Source organism: Onychomys torridus, chromosome 19 (genome assembly GCF_903995425.1).
Source record: "Onychomys torridus chromosome 19, mOncTor1.1, whole genome shotgun sequence".
Classification (NCBI taxonomy): Eukaryota; Metazoa; Chordata; class Mammalia; order Rodentia; family Cricetidae; genus Onychomys; species Onychomys torridus.
In genome coordinates this window covers 63,961,581-63,984,475 of record NC_050461.1, presented here as the reverse complement: position 1 = coordinate 63,984,475, position 22,895 = coordinate 63,961,581, and the positions used below count along the sequence as shown (strand labels likewise).

The 22,895-nt window shown below is 38.6% G+C and overlaps 1 pseudogene; it reads right to left on the bottom strand.

Moving 5' to 3' along the window:
• Nucleotides 1–20,633: 20,633 nt before the first annotated feature.
• On the bottom strand, nucleotides 20,634–21,538 carry LOC118570329 (annotated as a pseudogene).
• Between the last annotated feature and the right edge of the window lie 1,357 nt (nucleotides 21,539–22,895).

Here is a 22,895-nt window from a genome sequence, read left to right as displayed (position 1 = left end):
AGTGTTTATGTGGTGCTACAGGCAGACTTTTGCTTCTAGATATCATGATGATTTTTGATTGGCTCTGGTTGCACATCATCATTTATTAGTTTGTAGCTTATGGATCAGGTTTCCTCTGGTGGAGTACTTGCCGTGTTTGTCACTGATTGTTGTTTGTTTAAGGCATGGCCCAGTGCTTCAGCCTTACCTGCCTCAATCTAGTGTGCATAAAATACATGATGGGAAAAAGCAGGAGAAAGATAAGTGATTTACAAGCCTTAAGTGACCAGATATGTCAGGAAACCATGGTTTCAAAATTGTAAAGTTTTGGTAAAATACATTTTAAAGTTAAACAGTAAAATGAAACCAAGTCAAGTAGTGGTAAAATGTGGTTTATTGTAGTCATCAATAACTGCAATGGATCAATAATTTATACTTGTGAATTATAATACCTAGCATAGGTTACTTCAAGGGGAAATATAATAAAAAGTAATTTTTGTATTATATTTATTATTTATTACTTATTTATTATTGTAGTTTCTTTTTTATTTAATTTTTTTCATTTTATATACTAACCTCAGATCCCACCTCATTTCTCCCCCCCTTTCTTCCTCCCACCCCCTGTCAGCATTCCCGTCTGACCCACCTCCATCCCCTCTTCCAAAATATGTCTTCACATGGGGAGTCAGCAAACACTGCTATATTCAGTTGAAGCAGGACCAATAAGACCCCTGCCTGCATCAGGGCTGAGCACTGTGTAACACCATAGGTAATAGGCTCCAAAAATCCAGCTCCTGCACTAGGGATAGGTCCTGATCCCACTGCCATGGACCCCACAAACAGGAACAGCAATACTTGGTGACGACCTTGTTGAATATCTTTTCCCATTCTGGAGTCTGATTTTTTTGTCTTATTTACCATGTCCTTTGCTTTATGGAAGCTTCTCAGTTTCAGGAGGTCCCATTTATTAATTGTTGCTCTCAGTGTCTGTACTACTCATGCTATATTTAAGAAGTAGTATCCTGTGACAATGTGTTCAAGCCTACTTCCCACTTTCTCTTCTATCAGGTTTAGTGTAACTGGATTTATGTTGAGGTCATTGATCCACTTGGACTTGAATTTTGTGCACAGTGACAGATATGGATCTATTTGCAATTTTCTGCATGTTGACATCCAGTTATGCTAGCACCATTTGTTGAAGATGCTTTCTTTTTTCCATGGTACAATTTTGGCTTCTGTTTAAAATGAGGTGTTCATAGGTGTGTGGATTAATGTCAGGTACTTCAATTCGATTCCATTGGTTCACATGGTGGTTTGTATGCCAATAACAAGCTGTTTTTATTACTACTGCAGTGTAATAGTTCTTGAGTTCAGGGATGGTGATGTCTCCAGAAGTAGCTTTGTTTTACACGGCTGTTTTAGCTACCATGTTTTTTTTCCCATATATAGCTGAACATTTTTCTTTTGATGTCTATGAAGAATTCTGTTGGGGTTTTAATGGGGATTTCAGTGAATTGGTAGACTATTTTTGTAAGGTTGCTATTTTTACTATGTTAATCCTACCTATCCATGAGCATGAGACCTTTCCATTTTCTGATATCTTCTTTGCTTTCTTTCTTCAGAGACTTAAAGTTCTTATCATATAGGTCCTTCACTTGCTTAGTTAGAGTAACCCCAAGGTATTTTATATTATTTGTGGCCATTGTAAAGGATGTTTCTCTGATTTCTTTATTGACCCATTTCTCATTTGTATATAAGAGGGCTACTGATTTTTTTAGTTAATCTTGTATCCTGCTACATTACTTAAGGTGTTTATTTTCTGTAGTACTTTCCTGGGAGAATTATGAGCATGACTTACATATACAATCATATCATCTGCTAATAATGAAAATTTAACTTCTTCCTTTCCATTTTGTATCACCTTGATCTTCTTTTTTTTTTTTTTTTGTTTTTTTTTTGTTTTTTTTTTTTTTTTGTCTTATTGCTCTAGCTACAACTTCAAGTAAATACTGAATAGATATGGGGAGAGAGATCAACTGATTTTATTGGAAACACTTTGAGCTTGTCCCCATTTACTTTGATGTTGGCTGTTGGCTTGCTGTAAACTGCCTTAATATCTTTAGTTATTTTCCTTATACTCCTGAGCTGTTGTGATATTTTAATTGTGCTGAAGTGTGATTTTATTCGTATGTTAATAAATAAAGTTTGCCTTTTATTTATGAGATCAGAGGTCACATAGCAAACCATTAGCAGAGTCAGTCAGTAGTAGCACATGCCTTTAATCCAATCACATGGCAGGCAGAGTTTCTGTGTGGTCAAGGACACAGCCAAGCATGGTGATATGAGCCTTTAATCCCAGTGCCAACCATAGATACATAGAGGTCTGTATAGACAGGCAGTGATGAGGAAGTCATGTGGCTGGGCTTAGAGCCAATGAGAAAGCAGAACAGAAAGGCAATAAAAACACAGGTTACACAGGAAGAAAGCTCTCTGGGGAAGCGATGGCAGGGAGGTGGTAATATAAGGTAGTCATGGCTCTTCCCAAGTTCTCTGATTTCTTTGGATATTACCTCTGTATTTGGCTCTATGTTTCTTATTTAATAAGATTGTTTAGAAATTTGATTATGAATGAGTTTTATTATGAATGGGTGTTGGATCTTGTCAAAGACTTTTTCAGTATCTAATAAGATGATCATGTGGAGTTTTTTTCTTTTTATATGGTAGATTACATTGACAGATTTTCATGTGCTGAATCATCCTGCATCTCTGGAATGAAGCCTACTTGATCGTTGTGGGTGATTTCTTTGATGTGTTCTTGAAATCAGATTTCCAATATTTTATTGAGTATTTTTGCATCAATATTCAGGGGGAGCTTGTTGTGTAATTCTCTTTCTTTATTGCATCTTTGTGTGGTTTGTGCAGTAGGGTAAATGTAGTCTGATTTAAAAGAGCTTGGCAATGTTCCTTCTGATCCTATGATGTGGAACCATTTGAGGTATATTAGTACTAGGTCTTTTATGAATTTTTCATAGAATTCTGCACTGAAATCACTTTGTCCAGGGCTTTTTTCAATTGGAAGACTTTTAATGACTGCTTCTGTTTATGTAGGGGTTGTTGGTTTATTTAAGTTGTTTATATGATCTTGATTTAATTTTGTCCATTTTTTCCCATTTTCCAATTTGGAGGAGTACAGAGTTGTGAAGTATGACCTAATGATTCTCTGGATTTCCTCATTGTCTGGTGTTATGTCCACTTTTTCTTTCTGATTTTGTTAATTTGGATACAATATTTGCTTAGTTTGGATGAGGGTTTGTTATCTTATTGAGCTGGGTGACAGGTTCCCCAAAGACCAAAGAACCAACAGAGCAAAGAACTAAAAGAAACAATAACAACCTCTCAGTTCTTGTGCCTCATAAAACAAAAGAGCAAATTATGTACTTACATATATAGTGGAAAATTACATACACTGAAATTTCTAAAGGGAGAAATGGTGGAGTAATGAGGAAATACTCTTTTTTCGAGAAAAGAGAACTGATAAAAATGAATTACAATGGTTGTCTCCCAACTGAAAGTTTAAGAATCTAAGAGTCACTTGATCCCCTAGTCTTATTTATTACAAATAAGAATCCTGAAAAAGTAGACTTGACTGCCCCTTTTAGGTTCTCATCCATCTAGTTACTTCCTATCTTAGCTCCTCTCCCATCTCCTTCTTTCACATCTTCTTCTTCCTCATCTTGTTCTCCTCCATGTGACTCCACTTCATCTTCCATATCATTCCTCTAATACTCTCTTCTAGCCCTTCAATCTAGTTCATTCTTCTCCAGTTCTGGCCCATCTAGTTCTTCCATTCTCTTTTCTCTTCTCTGCCTCATCCTCAGGATCTATTTTTTTTTTCAAATCCTCCTCAAAGTCTCATTATCCCTCTCTGGTCCCTCATCTCTCAAGTATGCAATTATAAAACCAAACAATAGGAATCCTCTGGCTAAACAAGGTCACCAGGCTTGAATTATTGCAGAGTCAAAAGAGTAGCTAAGATATTTCCTCAGGGAGTGATCATCAGGCTTTCTTTTACAACCCAAAATGGGCATGGAAAAGGAGGAGGTTAACTGAGAGCTAATGATTGGTTAGCATATCAAGAAAAGAGGATTTATGTGGTCCATTTACACTCCTATAAGTGGTTAGGTAAGGAGTTAGGAGTCTATAATGTTAATAAAGCTGTGTAAAACAGGGGGGTCTCAGCTTAAATTATGCAAGAAATAAAGCTATCCACCTAAACCTAGGAGACAGATGCTCTTTCCAAAAGGGTGTTACCTTAGTTTGGGAGATCATTTGGCCTTGGAAACATGGTAGGCATTTTAAATAAATACACTGTTAGGAGTTCTTGGAAGCACACATAGCATACAAGAAAATCATTGTAAGCTGAGCAGTGATAGCAAACGCCTTTATTCACAGCACTTGAGACACAGAGGCAGGCAGATCTCTGTGAGTTCAAGGCCAGCTTGTTCTACAGAGTGATATCCAAGACAGGCACCAAAACTACACAGAGAGATAGAGAAATCCTGTCTTGAAAAAACAAAAACAAAAAGAAAATCATTGTAGGAACCAGCTAATATATATATATATATATATATATATATATATATATATATATATATATATATATATATATATATATAGCTAATATATATATATATATATATATATATATATATATATATATATATATATACAAAACTAAGATATCACCAAGACTTCTTAAGCCATGACTTGACCTTCATAAAGGTCCTTCACCTTTCCAAGTAATAGCTTTTGTCATAGTAGCTCTATTCCATTACATTTTTCTGTGGCCTGTAGCAGATAAGCAAAGCAATGTGGATTTTTAGTCAATTTCACATGCAGTCAAGCTGACAACCAAGAATAACCATTACAGCAAAGAGTTTTATATTATGCAGAGAATCTAGATTGTGTTGCCTTTGATATTTTTAACTCCAGAATATATATATACACACACATAGTATCTTGACTTCAAAATTTGGATCTAAGGATAGGCTGCTTTGGAAAGGAGGCTGTGCATTTGATTCCGCAGGAAGCAAGAGGACATGGACTTGTTTGAGATTAAGATACATCGGGTTTGAGCAGCCAAGATCCCATGAAAGGTCTCATGACACCATGGCCCAGATGATCCAACATCCAGAATGGTTTCAAAGCAAATGGCTCAGACAATGCAGCCTCACAGACTATTTCAGTCAGGAGTTGACCATAATTCTTAATTTTCACAGGATCCCCTAAGAATACAGTGCCCTTTATCAGCAAGAAGTAGGCTAGAAAACTATGCCCATATTCACAAAAAAATGGATTATTGATATTTATTTTTGTTCAGGTCAGTGCTTGGAAACTGCTATTGGTCATATTCAATCTCTTTTTAAAGAAGAAATGGAGATATGGTATATAAATGTAGAATAGAGATATGATAGGGTAAAAGGGTAGATAAATGAACCTACTTTCTTTTTTTCTCCTTTTTTAAATTTATTATATTTTCGTTATAATTTTATACATCAGCCATGGGTTCCCCTGTCCTCCCCCTTCCACTCCTGCCTCCACCTTCCCCCAAGCCCCTTCCATCCATCACCATCTCCTCCAGGGCCAAGACTCCCCTGGAGATTCATTTAAACCTGGGGAATTCAGTACAGGCTCAGTGCCTGCCAAACAGTTCAAGCTATTCAATTGTCTCACTTATCCAGAGGGTCTGCTCCAGCTAGGGGCTCCATAGCCTTTGGTTCATAATTCATGTGTTTGCAATTGTTTGGCTATTTGTCCTTGTGCTTTTTCCAATCTTGGTCTCAACAATTCACACTCTTACAGTCCCTCCTCATTCTCGACAATTGGACTCCTGGTGCTCCACCTAAAGCCTTGCCAAGGATCTCTTCATCCACTTCCATCAGTTATTGGATGAGAGTTCCAGCACAACCTTTAGGGTGTTTGGCCATCTGATCACCAGACTAGGTCAGATCAGGCTTTCTCTCGATGTTTGCCAGAAGTCTACAGTGGATGTATCATTGTGGATTTCTGTTCTCATGTGGTCTTCATTTATCAAGGTTTGTTCTTCCTTGTTCTCCTTTTCTGTTCTTGATCCAGCTGGGATCTCCTGCTCCCCTAAGCTTTCTTTCCCTCAAAACTTGCCCTTCATTAATGCCACTCTTGGCCAAGTTGTTCATGTAGATCTCATCCATTTCTCTGTCATTGAGCAATCTCTGTGTCTTTCCTATGGTCCTGGTTCTAGGTAGCCTCCCTGGAGTTGTGTAGCAGTCTAGTCATCTGTTTTTATATCTAGTATCCTCCTATGAGTGAGTACATACCATGTTTGTCCTTCTGAGTCTGGGTTACCTCACTCAGGATCATTTTTTTCTAGATCCATCCATTTGCCTGCTGTCACTGTTTTTCTCTGCTGAGTAGTACTCCACCGTGTATATGTACCACATTTTCTTTATCCATTCTTCAGTTGAAGGGCATCTAGGTTGTTTCCAGGTTCTGGCTATTACAAACATTGCTGATATGAACATAGCTGAACAAATGCCCTTGTGGTATGATTGAACATTCCTTGGGTATATGCCCAAGAGTGCTACAGCTGGGTCTTAGGGGAGATGGATTCCCGATTTTGTAAGGAAGCACCCTATTGATTTCCAAAGTGGCTGTACAAGCTTGCATTCCCACCAGCAGTGGAGGAGAGTTCCCCTTGCTCCACATCCTCTCCAGCATAAGCTGTCTTCTGTGTTTTTGATCTTAGCCATTCTGACAAGAGTAAGGTGGTATCTCAGAGTCATTTTGATTTAGATTTCAGAGATAATTAGGGATGTTGAGCAATTCCTTAAATGTCTTTCAGCCATTTCAGCTTCCTCTGTTGATAATTCTCTCTTTAGTTCTATAGCCCATTTCTTAATTGGACTGTTGGGCATTTTGATGTCTAATTGCTTGAGTTCTTTATTTATTCTGGATATCAGCCCTCTGTCAGATATGGGGTTAGTAACAAACTTTTCCCATTCTGTATGCTGTTGCTTTGTTTTGTTGACCCTGTGCTTTGCTCTACAAAAGCTTCTCAGTTTCAACAGGTCCCATTGATTGATTGTTTCTCTCAGTGTCTGTGCTACTGGTGTTATATTTAGAAAGTGATCTCTGGTGCCAGTGCGTTCAAGAGTACTTCCTACTTTCTCTTCTATCAGGTTCAGAGTAACTGGATTTATGTTGAGTTCTTTGATCCACTTGGACATAAGTTTTGTACACAGTGACAGATATGGATCACTTTGCTGCCTTCTACAGGTTGACATCCAGTTATGCCAGCACCATTTGATGAAGATGCTTTCTTTTTTTCATTGTACAGTTTTGGCTTCTTTGTCAAAAATTATATGTTCATAGGTGTGTGGGTTAATGTCAGGGTCTTCAATTCATTTCCATTGGTCTACATATCACTTTTTATGCCAATACAAAGCTGTTTTTATTGTGGTAGCTCTATAGTAGAGCTTGAGGTTGGGGATCATGATGCCTCCAGAGGTTGTTTTATTGTACAGGATTCTTTTGGCTATCCTGGGTTTTTTGTTTTTCCATATGTACTTGAGTATTTTTCTTTCCAGGTCTGTGAAGAATTGTGTTGGTAATTCGATGGGGATTGTGTTGATTCTGTAGATTGCTTTTGGTAAGATCACCATTTTTACTATGTTAATCCTGCCTATCCATGAGCATGGGAAATCTTTCCATTTGCTGACATCTTCTTCAATTTCTTTTTTCAGGGACTTAAAGTTATTGTCATATAGGTCCTTCACATGCTTAGTTAGAGTTACCCCATGGTATTTTATATCATTTGTATCTCTTGTTGTTGCAGTACCGCCTGTGCTACCACCACCCGTTTACCATGTCCAAGCAAGGGGCTGTGGATTGAAAAACAGAGACAAAAGACAGCGGGTCATTCATGTCAGGGGATGCAGAATGCCCTTTATTGAAGAAGGGCGGAAACCTTAAATACAGGCTTACAACACAATGGAGGATCCCTGGAGGGCAGAAGTTCCCTACTGAATCTTCTACTTTCTTGCATCTAAGCTGTTTACACCAAATGCAGGATACACAAAGAACTTCCCTTAAGCATTCAGGAGGGTGGAGACTGGCAGCGAATCAGCATAGGAAGGACATCAAGGTCAAGGTCAGGCAAGCAGGGTGGTAGTTACCCCACTTGGGAGTTCCAGGGCACTACATATCCCCCTTTTATATTAAAAAATGAGCTTCTGACTTAGGTTGCGTGGGACGTCAGCAGGTTGCCTTACCTGTCATGGAGATACTTGTCCAGGCCACACAAGCGCTCTGTCTTAGGTTGACACTTGTCCAGGCCACACAAACACTCTGTCTTATGTTGACAACCACCCCCCAAGCATTACCCATCTCTGAATACTCATTATCATACAGGCTCAACCAGGTGAGCTGTAGGGTTAACTGCTGCCAAAGATCTCAAAGTGGCACTGGGCTTGCAATCTGTGCAACACAGAAAAGACCAACAGAAGCAGAAGTCCTAACCCACCCATAGCCAGTAGGCTAGAGGCAATTAAGCCATTCCCTTCTTTAGGGAGCCTTACTGCAAATTGGAGTCCTTGTAAGATGGTATCCCAAAAGCAAATGGAACTTGAGTTTATAAATTTATACCATTCAAAGCCAATCGAAATGTATGTAACTACTGAATTAAATTTATCATGCCCAATAGAATGAAAGAGTAATTAACTATGGTAGCTACTTTTGCTGACAGGGTCTCCACTGTGCTAGCTGTAGTGAAATGGCAATCCCAGAAATAGTAGCAGCAGTGGCTGCCACTGCTATAACAGCAACAGTGGTGTCAAATTCTCTTCTGGAGCATGTGAGCATCATTGGTGTCTAACTGCCACAGTCCACTGGCATGGACACAGTTCCAGGAACACGAACCACCAAGTCCAATTTTTCTTGATCCCAGCATGACTTAAGCTGGCAGCTGTGTAAAAGAACAACTAAGAACCATAAAGAAAAAAAAAAAAAGACAGACAGAAGACAAGGAGCAGAACTAATAATCTCATAATGGCTACATTCAGGCTCACAGATTTTAAGGCATCTTCAAAAGGGGTTAGATGAATTTCAGGAGGCCAATAAATGTTGCACAGAGCCACTCCTGGAAAGTAGGTACTACACCAGCTTGAAGAGGATTGCAAAAATGAAAAGGCTTAGCTGGTATGCTACTGATAACAAATGGAAGTCAGTGACCTTCAGGGTTATCCTTAATCTCCAAGGTGTCTGGGTAACACGTTCTCAAACATACTTGAAAAGGCAGTTACCATACATTACCTTCTGAAGAATCCAACCGCATGGCTACAGTTCCTAGGCTTATGTTAATGCTTGCCAAGGTTGGCCATATTGGGCTCTCAATCCCCATTGGCATCAGAAGGGGAGAGTTTTTTATGAAGGCCCAATAGGTCTCTGCCATGCTGGGATTCAGCAGCAGCCACAGGGTGCACACAGCACTCAGGAACCCAAAGAGGAACCTCATTGTCCTGAGGAAAGACACAAACAGAACCCTGGGTCCACACCAACACCCAATCGGGTCCCTTCCAAGTGCCAGTAGAAAGATCCTTCCATTGCTCCAGAGGGTGATTTGTAACAGGAGTCCTTCAGTGCTTATCTGTAGCGGATACTCCAGCAGAATCCACCAATAAATATTTTAAATAAAATGTGGAGAGGAGAGATGAGCCCCTAGCTCCCCCTTTTTACTTTAGCAATATATGTTTTTAAGGTATGATGGTATCATTCTACTATAGCCTGTCCTTGAGGCTTATAAGGAATACTAGACTTATTAGCAATAGAAAAATCTTGGCAGAATTTTGAAAAGCCTGTACTGCTGTAGGCAGGACCATTATCAGTCTTTATGCATTTAGGCACTCCCATATAAGCAAAGGCATGAAGACAATGAGTCTTTACATCCTAAACCTTTTCCTCTGAATGGGCAGAGGTAAAAATTAAAGAGGAATATGTATCAATAGACACATGGACATATTGTAATATTCCAAAGGAAGGTACATGTGTGACGTCCATCTGCCACACATGATTAGGTAAAAGTCCTCTATTAACTCCCAAATGAGGAACAGGTAAAAATTCAGCACAATGAGGACATGATTTAACTATCTGGATGGCTTGTTCCGGGTTATGCCCGTGTGATAATGAAGACATCCAGCGTTTAGATGATAACATTGATGCAACTGAGTAGCCTTTTCAAAGGCAGAACAAATTAATGTGACAGCCATATGAGTAATGATTACCTTCACTTAGAGGTCCAGGTAATTGGGTATGAGCTCTAATATGGCCCACATAAAGGTTATGTGAGCAGGACCATATGAGTCCTTGCATTTGCAACAAATATTCATGAATGGGAGAAATGGGTGGTATGTAAGCTGTTGTCTCCAAAGGCATAATTGCATTTGCCACATATTGGCTCTCAGTATATTTACACACTCATCAGAAAACATCTGTAAAGCAAGCAACAGTGCCTGTACCTCTGCCATCTGGGTGGAAGTGCCTTGGACTTTCATTCTTTTCACTATGTTACCAGAAACTACCACAGCAAAACCACGTGATGTGCCAGCAGTAAATACTACACGGGCCTGAGGAATAGGAGTCATCTGTACTATCTTGGGAAATATGACAGGATGCAATTTTAAAAATTGACACACATTATTAGAGGGGTAGTGAGTATCAAACTGACCCTGCATGGAGCATGTCAGTATGGTCCAATCATTATCATTAGCTTGCAACCATGCTATTTGAGACTGGGTGTATGGGGTCTCCACAATATCTGGCTCCTTACCAAAAGTTTGAACACTGATCTTGATTCCCTTAAATATAATCTGAGCAACAGTAATGGTTTTCGCTGGAGAAACTGGGGAATGTACCCATAGAATAGGACCTGTCTGCCAAAACACTCCAGTAGGTGAATGGGAAAAACAAAATATCAAATACAACAAGGGAGAATAAAGATCTATATATTGCATGTGAGCCTGTTCCAGGGCCTCTTGCACATGTTGTAGGGCTGTATGCCCTTCAGCTGTTAATTTATGGGGAGATAAAGGATCAGGGGCGCCTTTTAAGACATCATACAAGGGGCAAAGCTGACCTGTTGGAATCTTCAAAGTGGACTGAAGCCATTGAATATCTCCCAGAAAGGTTTGGAAATCATTAAGTGTGCGTAGCTGATCTGTAGGCAGAGTAATCTTTTGTGGACGTATGCCTGTGCATAACAATTCATGACCTAAGTAATGATAGGGAAAAGATACCTGTACCTTTTCTGGTGCTATTTATAAATTAACCAGGCTAAGAACCTCTTGTAGTTTAGAAAAGGCATCAAAAACAAGTTTTTTTTTATTTTTTTTATCTTTAGCAGCCAATAAATTATCCATAAGTCAATCACAACTAAATGCCATTGTTTAGGAATTGCCATAGGTGTAGGCAAACCAGGCTGTGTTGCTCCCATGAGAAGCATGGTTTTATTTACAGCTCTAAGATCCTGTAACAGTCTCCATTTTTCTGACTTCTTGTAGAAGCCAGTTGGGATCTCAGGATTCTTGTGAAATTTTAGATATATCCAGCATCAGAATCCAATAATCTTTTAATCTTAATCCCATATAATTTTATTTTAAATTAGGCTGTTTATCATTGATAACTGTTTGTCAAACACCTTTTCTCCTGAACTTCGAAAGCCTCTAGTTTTACATATAGGCGCCATTTTGCATTTAAAATATGAAAGCAATAATAATTGAGCAATTCTATCATCAGTTTTTATTTCTATGGTCCTTTTTACATATGCCAATTAAAAAAAAACATTAAATACAATCTCTATAGGATTTGAAGATGTAACTTTAGGTAATACTCTGAGTATTTTTATAAAATCTTAAAAAGAGGATCCTTCTTTATAGATCCCAAGTAAAACAATGTAAATCACCAATTATTAGCAATGTGGACCAAAAAATTTACCTGTATTTTATTTATTGGAGAAATAATTTTGTAACCTCTTTATCAGTAAGAGATTATTTTTTATGTGTTTATCTTACAACATTATTTAAAAAGCTAACAACCCAATCCATTTCAGGTGTTATATTTCTATAGCATTAAACCAAGAATTTCTAGAAAGCAGCTTAAAGAGCAGAGCCACATTTTCAGTAAATATCAACAGATAAGAGCAACCTAATATATATAGTTTAAAATTATGAATACTGTTCCTTTAGCTTATCTACCATGAGAATCAACCATTCATCTAAAAATTTATTAAGACAATCAAAAGAACATCCTTTATACAATGAATGATTAATATTCCTGGAAATTCAAACAGCATTGACTTAGCATTCCATGTCCTGACCGAAGCCTTTTTCACCAGAAGTTGTTGGGCCCATTTAAACTTTTAGCACCTGTCCCTCTCCAGGCCTCTGCTCGCTTGGTGCAGGCTTCAGCTTTGGCTCTGCAGGTTGTATGGGCTCTAGTGCCAGCACCTGCCTGGGCTGTGCTCCATTGCTGCTCCATCTCCTATGGTGTGTACCTGCCTGCCTGCCTGGCCATCTCAGATGCCATCACAAGCACCTTTGTCTGCCACACTCACATGCACTCCCGTTTAAACATCCTCTTACTCCCATGAAGGGACTATCTGATAATGAGTTATTCCCACCATAAGGGAAAAATAGAAAAACATTTCCCATGAAGGGATCCTAAATATTGAATTATTCCCACTCTGAGGGAAAAATAAAAAACATTTAAACCAAAGTCAAGCAAACAGACAACAAAACTTGAACCTCTCGGCTTCCTTGCTTATTCAACCAGCAGCAGTGAGGCCTACCTGCTGACTCCCTGCAATTCAGATGCTGCCACTCTGCACTGGCAGGCAGAAAGAGCTCAGAGCTCTAGCTATCCTGAAACTTCTATATTGGAAAGAGACCTTTCTTCCTCCATGGCCACTGGCAAGAGGCTTTTTCTCTTTCCTTCATCCTTCCTCTACAAGCCCCCAAAATCTTTAGGCCTAGTTTCAAAATTTTTTCCCCTTTTTACTTGGAAAATCCTTTTTACTTGATTAAAATTTTCTCCCTTTTCTAACGGGAGATTTCCTTTCCTTCCTTCTTCTCTATTGGGAAGATTTCCTTTTCATTTTAAATCTTTAGCCATCTTGCTCTTTTTTAACTTTGGTGCCTTCCTGCTTCAGCAGTCCAATTAACGGTGAGCTACCTGCACCAATTTCAATTCACCATTCTCTTTTTTCTTTAAATTGTTGGCGCCAGAATTACCCGGGTGTCCATCAGCTTTTCCCTTCTTTCTCGGATCTTGGTGGGACCTCCATTTGTTGTGGTAGTGCCCACACAACCACCACCTGTTTACCATGTCCAAGCGAGGGGCTGTGGATCGAAAACCAGAGACAACATGAAAGCGGGTCATTCCTGCCAGGGGATGCAGAATGCCCTTTATTGAAGAAGGGAGGAAACCTTAAATACAGGCTTACAGCACAATGGAGGATCCCTGGAGGGCAGAAGTTCGCTACTGAATGTTCTACATTCTTGCATCTAAGCTGTTTACACCAAATGCAGGATACACAAACAAAGAACTTCCCTTAAGCATTCAGTAGGGTGGAGACCAGCAGCGAATCAGCATAGGAAGGACATCAAGGTCAAGGTCAGGTAAGCAGGGCAGCAGTTACCCAACTTGGAAGTTCCAGGGCACTACACTTGTAAATGGTGATGTATCTCGGATTTCCTTCTCAGCCTGTTTGCCTATTGAATATAGGAGGGCTGCTGATTTTTTTTGAGTTGATCTTGTATCCTGCTATGTTGCTGAAGGTGTTTATGAGCTGTATCAGTTCCTTGGATGATTTTTTTGGGGTCTCTCATATATACTATCATGTCATCTACAAAGAGGGAAAGCTTGATTCTTCCTTTCCAATTTGAATCCCCTTAGTCTCCTTATGTTGTCTCATTGCTCTGGCTAGAACTTCAAGTACTATATTGAACAAGTATGGGAGGAGGGGACAGCCTTGCCTTGTTCCTGATATTAGTGGTATTGCTTTGAGTTTCTCTCCATTTAATTTGATGTTGGCTGTTGGCTTGCTGTAGATTGCCTTTATTATGTTTAGGTATGTTCCCTGTATTCCTGAACTCTCTAAGACCTTTATCATGAAAGGGTGTTGGATTTTGTCAATTGCCTTTTCTGTGTCTAGTGAGATGATCATTTTTTCTTTGAGTTTGTTTATATGGTGTATTACAATGACAGACTTTCATATGTTGAACCACCTTTGCATCCCTGGGATAAAGCCTACTTGATCATGGTGGATAATTGTTTTGATGTGTTCTTGAAGTCTGTTTGCCAGTATTTTATTGAGTATTTTTGCATCAATGTTCATGAGAGAGATCAGTCTGTAGTTCTCTTTCTTTGTTGCATCTTTGTTTGGTTTAGGAATCAGGGTAATGGTAGCCTCATAGAAGGAGTTTGGTAATATTCCTTCTGCTTCTATTGTGTGGGACAATTTAAAGAGTATTGGTATTAAGTCTTCCTTGAAGATCTGGTAGAATTCTGCACTGAAACCATCTGGTCCTGGACTTATTTTGTTTGGGAGACTTTTAATGACTTATTCTGTTTCCTTATGGGTTATTGGACTATTTAAATGGTTTATCTGGTCTTGATTTATCTTAGGTATGTGGCACCTATCCAGAAAATTATCAATTTCTTTTAGATTTTCCAGTTTTGTGGAGTAGAGGTTTTTGAAATATGACTTGATGATTCTCTGGATATCCTCACTGTCCGCTGTTATGTCCCCCTCTCATTTCTGATTTTGTTAATTTGGATGCTCCCTCTCTTTCTTTTGGTTAGTTTGGATACGGGCTTGTCTATCTTGTTGATCTTCTCAAAGAACCAACTCTTTGTTTCATTAATCCTTTGTATTGTTCTCTTTATTTCTATTTTATTGATTTCAGCTCTCAATTTGATAATTTCCTGGCGTCTGTTCTTCCTGGGAGACTTTGCTTTTTCCTGTTCAAGAGCTTTCATGTGTGCTGTCAAGTCACTAGTGTGAGATTTCTCAAACTTCTTTATGTGTGCATTTAGTGCTATGAATGTCCCTCTTATCACTGCTTTCATGGTGTCCCATAAGTTTGAGTATGTGGTGTATTCATTTTCATTGATCTCTAGGAAGTCTTTAATTTCTTTATTTCTTCCTTAACCCATTGGTGATTCAGTTGAGCGATATTCAGTTTCCATGAGATTGTAGGTTTTCTGTAGATTTTTTTGTTATTGACATCTAACTTTAAACCATGGTGGTTCAATAGAACACAGGAGGTTATTCCAATTGTTTTGTATCTGTTTAGATTTGCTTTGTGGCCAAGTATGTGGTCAATTTTAGAGAAGGTTCCATGGGGTGCTGAGAAGATGGTATATTCTTTTTGTTTGGGTGGAATGTTTTGTAGATATCGACTGGTGTCCCAAATTTCTTGGACATTTTGGGTCATGACTTTGTTGGTTTTAGTGTTTTCTTTGATTGATGAATCTATTTTTTCTAACATATCTTCAATACCAGAGATCCTTTCTTCCAACTCTTGCATTCTGTTTTACTTGCATCTGAAGTTCCTATTCGTTTACTCAGATTTTCTATTTCCAGCATTCCTTCTGCTAGTGTCTTCTTCACTTCTTCTATTTCCCTCTACAGGTCTTGGACTGTTTCCCTTGTCTTTTTCATTGCTTTTTCATGATTTTCTTTCAGAGACTTTTTGTTTTTTTCTGCTTTATTTGTCCTTTCCTCTAGATTTTTTTTTATAGTGTTCTTCCCATTTTTTGTTTGTCTGTTCCTCCACTTTATTTTTGATTTCTTCTATATGAGGCTCTAGCCTCTTCATAATGTTATTTATAAGGTTGTTTTCTTCTGCTTCTTCCATTCTGTGATGTTCAGGTCTAGCTGTTGGAGAAGGGCTAGGTTCTGGTGATGCTGTATTGCTTTTTATTTTGTTGTATGTACTTCTGCTTTGATGTCTGCCCATCTCCTTGTGGATTCATTCTTGGTCTTATCAGTGTACTTGGTCCATACAGAGCTGACAGATTTAGTGAGCCTCTCTCTGGTCCAGATGGAAGGCCTGGGCTGGATGGGGCTTTCATCCAGATGAGAGTGCTGGCCGGATGGGAGCTGAGGGCTGGACTCTGAGTATCAAAAAATCCCTGGGGTCTCCTTATCTTGTCCAGATGGGAGCTCTTCTTGTCCAGATGGGAGTTCTGGGGCAGGATGGATGCTGGGGGCTGGTGTCTAAGTCTCAAGAAATGACTGGGGTCTCTCTGGTCCAGATGGGAGTTCTGGGGTGGGGGCAGGGTGTGGAGATTGTAGTGTTTGCCTGCAGTCTTGGAAAAGGGGAGCCTTCCTGTATGCCTGATGAACGGCTGGAAACTGGGGCCAAGTTGGACAGGTCTTCCCTGGATGGCTGGTGCCAAGGGGTGGGACCTAGAGGCAGGTGCCTCTCTGACTATAACCCCAGGCATTCACCTCTGATCCAGCATGAACCTACTTTCAAAGTGCAACAGTTTGTTTAAAAATGTTTTATATTGCTATGGATTTTAATTTATTAATACAAATTTAAAATTAATTTTGTTATTCTGTATATATATTTTCACTCTCATTTGAGGTATTATGTTTATGTAATTCATTTAAATTATAATGGATAACTAAGAAATACATATTAATAATTAGTCTATTATTGTCAAACTTTTAGTCATGTTAAGTTTTCTAGGTATACATAAATACATAAATATAATTCAATTATTTGGGTAATCTTTAAGCACTTCAAAGACCTACAGAATACGGCATTTGAAATGTTTTTAAAAATTAGACTTTCTGGACAGTGAGACATGTCTGCTCCTTGCAGCACCAATTACTGCAAGAAGGATGATTGGCACTGAAAAAAACTCATTATGGAGTTTGCTTTCTTTTTGGCAAATGTTAGCCACTGGGCAAAAAAGTGCCCTTTCATCAACTGATGACAGTATGTTGTATAAACTGAACATGTAGAACCCATAGGAAGGTGACCATTGAACTTTGCAAGATGAGAGGGTCCTTCAGGTTTCTGCTTCACAGAAGAAACTGCCAGACATTCTACAGGACATAGAGAGAAGCAACTGAGAGACTCTAGGCCTATAGTCTGAATAAAGATGCCCCAACATTGCAGAAGAACTTTAGGTAACTTTCTAGGCAGCCAGCTATCTCTATCATTCTAGATTTTTGGAAGTTTACAAATGGTAATTTACTTAGGTAATATTATATCCTTCTGAGGTCTTTGATGTAGTTGAAGACTAGATGGTTACAATTTTTCTTAGTTATGGTAATTAGTTATAAAACTTTAGACTTAGAAAAGTTATAAAACTTTATGACAGATAGAATATTTTCTTAAATTTTTCCAAATACAAACAGACTAGATATTGTAACTGCAATTCTTGCTATATAACTATTTTGTTATATATACTTTTACTATGTTGAAGTTAAAACCTTCTTTTTAAATAGAAAGAAAAGGGGAAATGAAGGGTGATGTTGCCCTGGGCAGCTAGGGAAATCCCACAAATTACCAGGAGAGAAGAAGCAAAAGAGTCAGCTATCTGCAAGGGGGAATATGCAAATACAACTAACTCTGGCAGCATTTGGAGCTGCCTGTGGAGTTTGCTGCAAAGAGGATACAACAGAAAAATCCCTAAGCATAGACAGTGAGGTGGTGACTCTGGCAAGAGCCCTGGAATGCAGCTCTTATGTCAGCTGGTAGCTGCAAATCCACAGGACAGGCAAGCAGCTTTTTCATTATTTTTTGCCCCAACAGTTCACTTCATACCAGATGAAGTGAAATACTAATTAGTCTTATTAAACAAAAACCCAGGATCAGATATAGAAGGTAAAAGCAGAAAGATCAGAGAATCAGAGTAGACAGCTACTAGAGATTTCTTACTGCTCTGAAATCTCAAACTGAATGGGGCTGAGAACCTGTCTCTACCTGCCTTATATTCCTGACTCTGCATCCCTAGTGCTGGGATTAAAGTCATGAGCTTTCCATGTGCTGAGATCAAAGTCTTGAGCCTCCCAAGTACTGGGATCAAAGGTTTGAGCCTCCTAAGTGCTGGGATCAAAGGCTTGCACCACCACTGCCCAGCTCAGTTTCTATTTTAGAATGTTCAATCTCATATAGTCTAGGGTGGACTTGAAATCCTGATCTTCCTGCTTCCCCCTCCCAAGTGCTGGGATTAAAGGTATGTGCCTGACCTCTATGGTTAAGTCTGAACTCTAGGCAAGCTTGCTTTGTCAGAATACAAACAAAGTATTAAACAAGAGGCCAATGCTGCCACTCTGGACCTTGGTGATATCTGAGGTCAAGCTGCAGCTGAGGGCCATGAGTAGGTCCATGGTTCTATGGCAGTTGGAGTCTGGGTTCATGTCTGCAACCCATGGTAGTACTATCCCATGAGTGAGCAGGCCCCAGCGGCTTGGGCAATAGAGAGCTGGTCCTACACTTCACTGGGAGCTTCATAGGAGACCTGCTTCCAAGATAGGAGAATCGTACCTTATCTTCCATGGCCATGAAGGAAATTCTCTGCTCCTTCGAACTGCCACAACAAGATAGCTAACCCCATACATGGTAGCATCAGCCATACCCCTCAATGTGTGCACAGGATATCTGTCCCAGATGATGTAGGCATGAGAGATCTAGTCTCATGTCCCATCTGTTAGGCTGTTTCAAGTAGAGAACTAGACCAACTAACTCAGCTATTACCCAGGCTCACATTCAATACTTTGTGTTGGCTACCACAAAATCAACTGCATCTACAACCAGCTGCAGTGAGTGAAAGGAAAATCCTGTATAACCATAGCCATTGGATATCCATGACTAGGGACAACAGCAGGATATCTTAGAGAAGTTTTGTTGAAGGTCCAGTATCGATTGTATACCAAAAGCCAGAGGCCTTATAACTGCCTAACAACTCATTACAATGAACATTTGCAGGTAAAGCTCTTTGAGTAAAAGAATATATTGCAAGACACACCATACCTCCTAAGGCTGATAAAATAAATGGATATATGTTGGAGAGGCAGGATAGATGGGTGATCAAAGTGTTTTATTTATTTATTATTTATTTATTTGGGGTGGTGGAGGCTACAAGGTAAAATGGCAGACCTAGAAGAAATCAGAAATGAGTGTGATTAAGGTACATAATGCAAAATTCCCCCCAAAAAAATCAGTTAAAAATTACCTTCAAATAAGAAAAACAAATAGAATCTGAGATCTAATCCATTTACACAGTTTCAATGATTACTGTTTAAGATTTCTACACATAAGGTACACTTACACAGGGTAGAACATCTTGATACATTCACCCCATTGTGCTAGAAGTACAGGTGAAACCTCAAATCCTAGAGTGTACCTTAGAAAAACAAGTGGCTTCCACTACAATTTTGAATATTCTTATCAACTCATAGATAATTTTATGCAAAGTATTTTGATCATGTGCAACAACCCTCTTCAAAATTCTCCCAGAATCACTCCTACCTATCTACCCACTAAATTTCAAGTTATTTTATTTATAAACCTATCATATACAAATTTTATTTGCCAAAATATTACTGATTGTAGGATCAATCCCTGAATGTGTTCAATCTGCAAGACAGCAACACTGTTGAAGCAAACTGACTCTCTCCTCCTAACAGTTACCAAATACCAATCCCACTTCATGTAGTGACTGGAATTAATTGCTACCTCCTCTATTGGTGAAATTATTAAGGCCACTCCACGTAGTTAAAAGGGAGGTTTATTTTGTGGGGTAACTTACAAATGAAGGGGTAGGTTACAGGGTCTAGCAAAGGTATAGCACAGTCCAACAGTGTTCTCTGAAAAACTCTGCTCGGTCTACCTCCAGCGTCCAGGGTCCCGGAACCAAGAGAGACCTTCTCTTGATCCTTGGTCTTCTGCTTCCTCCTCTGCCCTGCCTTGTGGGCGTGACCATTACCGAATCCTCAATGGGGGTTGGAACTTCCAGGCCAATGCTGGGATGTCCACTACACCTCCTCCATGCCGAATCTGCTGATATATTTTCTGAAGTTCACAGATGTATGGGCACACAATAATTGTGAGTTCAAATATAGGACTGCAAAATACTTGAGTCATGAAATATGGAATTCAGCAGATACTGACTTGGAAGTTATATCTCTACTGGTCAGCTTTCCTACTCCTATAAGGTGGTATGCTCTCTACTGGAGGAAAACAGTAATCAATATCACCCAGAAATTAACTATGAGAGCTATAAAAAGGCTTGCCTGGCAAGATAGGCTCACTTATACCACAGTAGAAGAAAAACGGCAAAAGTAAACAACCACACTATGATAGCATATAAGGCCACTCAATGAGGAGTCCATAACTACAGTAGTTAATGTGGCTGAGAACCTGTGGCTAGCCTGGCCATACGCTATAATGAAGAATATACTACTATTATTCTGGGAAATGATCTTACTATTAAAATAATAGATACCATAAATTGTTAGACTAATATTTTGAAGTACATGAATGTTTAAAATTTTAGATATACAATATTACAATGATACAGTTTACATAATTATTATGAGATTATTTCATTTTTATATTCCTTATCCAGAAAATGCAAAATCTGGAAATAATAGAATTATGAATAATCACAAATGAGCTTAAAGTAGGAAAACACATAGAAATGATAGCTGTGAAATTCATAAGCCACCAATTGGGGTTATGAGAAAGAGCAATGTAGCCTTGTAAAATGGAAGAGTATAAAAAGCAAGAAAGATTCAAACCATAACTAAGATGGTCTTTGTATTTTTGGGTTCAGGGGAGATTCTGGGGGAGGCATGAGTACTGAGGATGTATTTAACACTCTTCTTGTGTCAATAAAGTCTGACAATCATAGAGATGCTGGAATATACAATGAGCATAGAAAATAAGACTTTAGGGAACACTCAAAATGCTGTGTACAGTGAATCTACTATTTTTTCACAACCTAGAGAGCAGAAGAATTCAAAATATCTCTTTTGTGTCTTATTTTTACTATTCCTTTTAGTATACATCATCATGGGTAAAAACATGTGTATAGAATTGAGAAGAGTGAAATGGAATGGTGAACTTTTTTTTTACTTTGATTTTAAGATCTTTAAAATAGAAATCCCTAGAGCTGATGATGATGGCCTGGAAGACACTCAAGAGGCAGATGGTGCTGATGGACATGCTCCTGCCAAGTCTGAGAATATATAAAATAAGTTGGCATCCAACATCCTTGAAGAACTGTTTCTACCCAAAAGCTCTCATTATCTGGGTACTGCTTTAGAGAGAATGATCAAGGAATTGGCTGTGAAGACATGTGTAATAATTAATTTTTGAGTCTTTAATGTGTGATCATTATAGTAAATGAGTAGATAGTAGATAAGAAAAGATACATTTCCCAGCATTTCAATTGCACTATGAACTGAAAGCATTATTCCTGTTGCCAAGTTCCTGGAGTCCATTCTGTGATTTGGTACTTTTTCTTTTAAATTATAACAACAATTATGTCTCTGTGCCAAATCATGCAAATCATACAAAACATGAAATTTTCTGGCCTGTTATGCCTGTGGAGGTCAAACACACACAAGTTCAAGATTTCAAGATTGCAAAGGCAGAGGTATAACTGTACAGGACTGGTACATAACAAATACTTCGCTATAAGTAATAACTTTCAGTGACATTATTGAGGTCTATAACTGCTCATATTATGTAATGAATTTCTAGTACATTTCTATGCTTCTAAAAATTTTCAGCATTAAAAATAAGACCATATTTCAAGGAATATGCAATCAGTAGTTGAATTCTAATGGAAAGAACACTCAGTTCCATGTTCTAGAATGAACTGTTCCTTATACATCATGTTGCTGGAAAAGAGAATTCAATCTGCAGCTTCAAATGGAAAGACTTGCATCCTGTCTATATCCAAAATTTAAGCTTAAACAATGTAAATTATACCACAATAAAGTGAATATTTCTATATTCTCATATGAGAAAAATGTGTATAATATAGCATAAAACACTCCAAACGTGAGGTACAAATGATGACCTAGGTAAAATTAAGAGACTCAGCACATCAAATTACACACACACACACACACACACACACACAAAATTATTCACTAGGTGCTAGAGTGAGGAAGGGAGAAAGAAACATAAGTATTCTGTTTTGTTAACTCATACAAAATGTACAACCAAACACATTCAATGTTAAAGAAAAGGGGAGTGATGTCCGGTATTCTAGCTAGATCCACTGCCAGATGTCTGAATGCAGTAACAGAAATGTGAAGTGAAACTAGCATAAAATACACCAGTTCCTGGCAAAAATATGGGTAAGTTAGGTATGTGACACACTGTCAATAGTATTCCCATTGATTCAAATGTTTCATTGGACTAGATGCATACCTTCTTGTTCACAATTTCACTCCTGTGGTAATGTCTTCCAAGACAAATCTTAAAATATATGTGCAAGAAATAGCTTCAAACCAAGTCCCTCCCAATGTATTCTTAAAGAGCATACTGCCTCAGTTACACATAATGGCAAATTTGTTTAATCCTTGTACCAAGGAGGTAGAGATAGGCAAGACTCTGTGAATTCAACACTAGCCTAATCTACATAGTGAATGCCAGAACAGCTAGAACTACATAATGAGACTCCAAATCCAAACAAACAAACAAACAAAAGGGAATATACTGCCTTGGCTGATATTCGCAGTTGTTAGGGACCAAGATGTCAGGAACCAAACATGAACCATAGAAAATACTAGCTAGGCCAAAGAACTACTCATAAGCCCCTTCCCAGAGCAGTAACCAGAGGCCTCC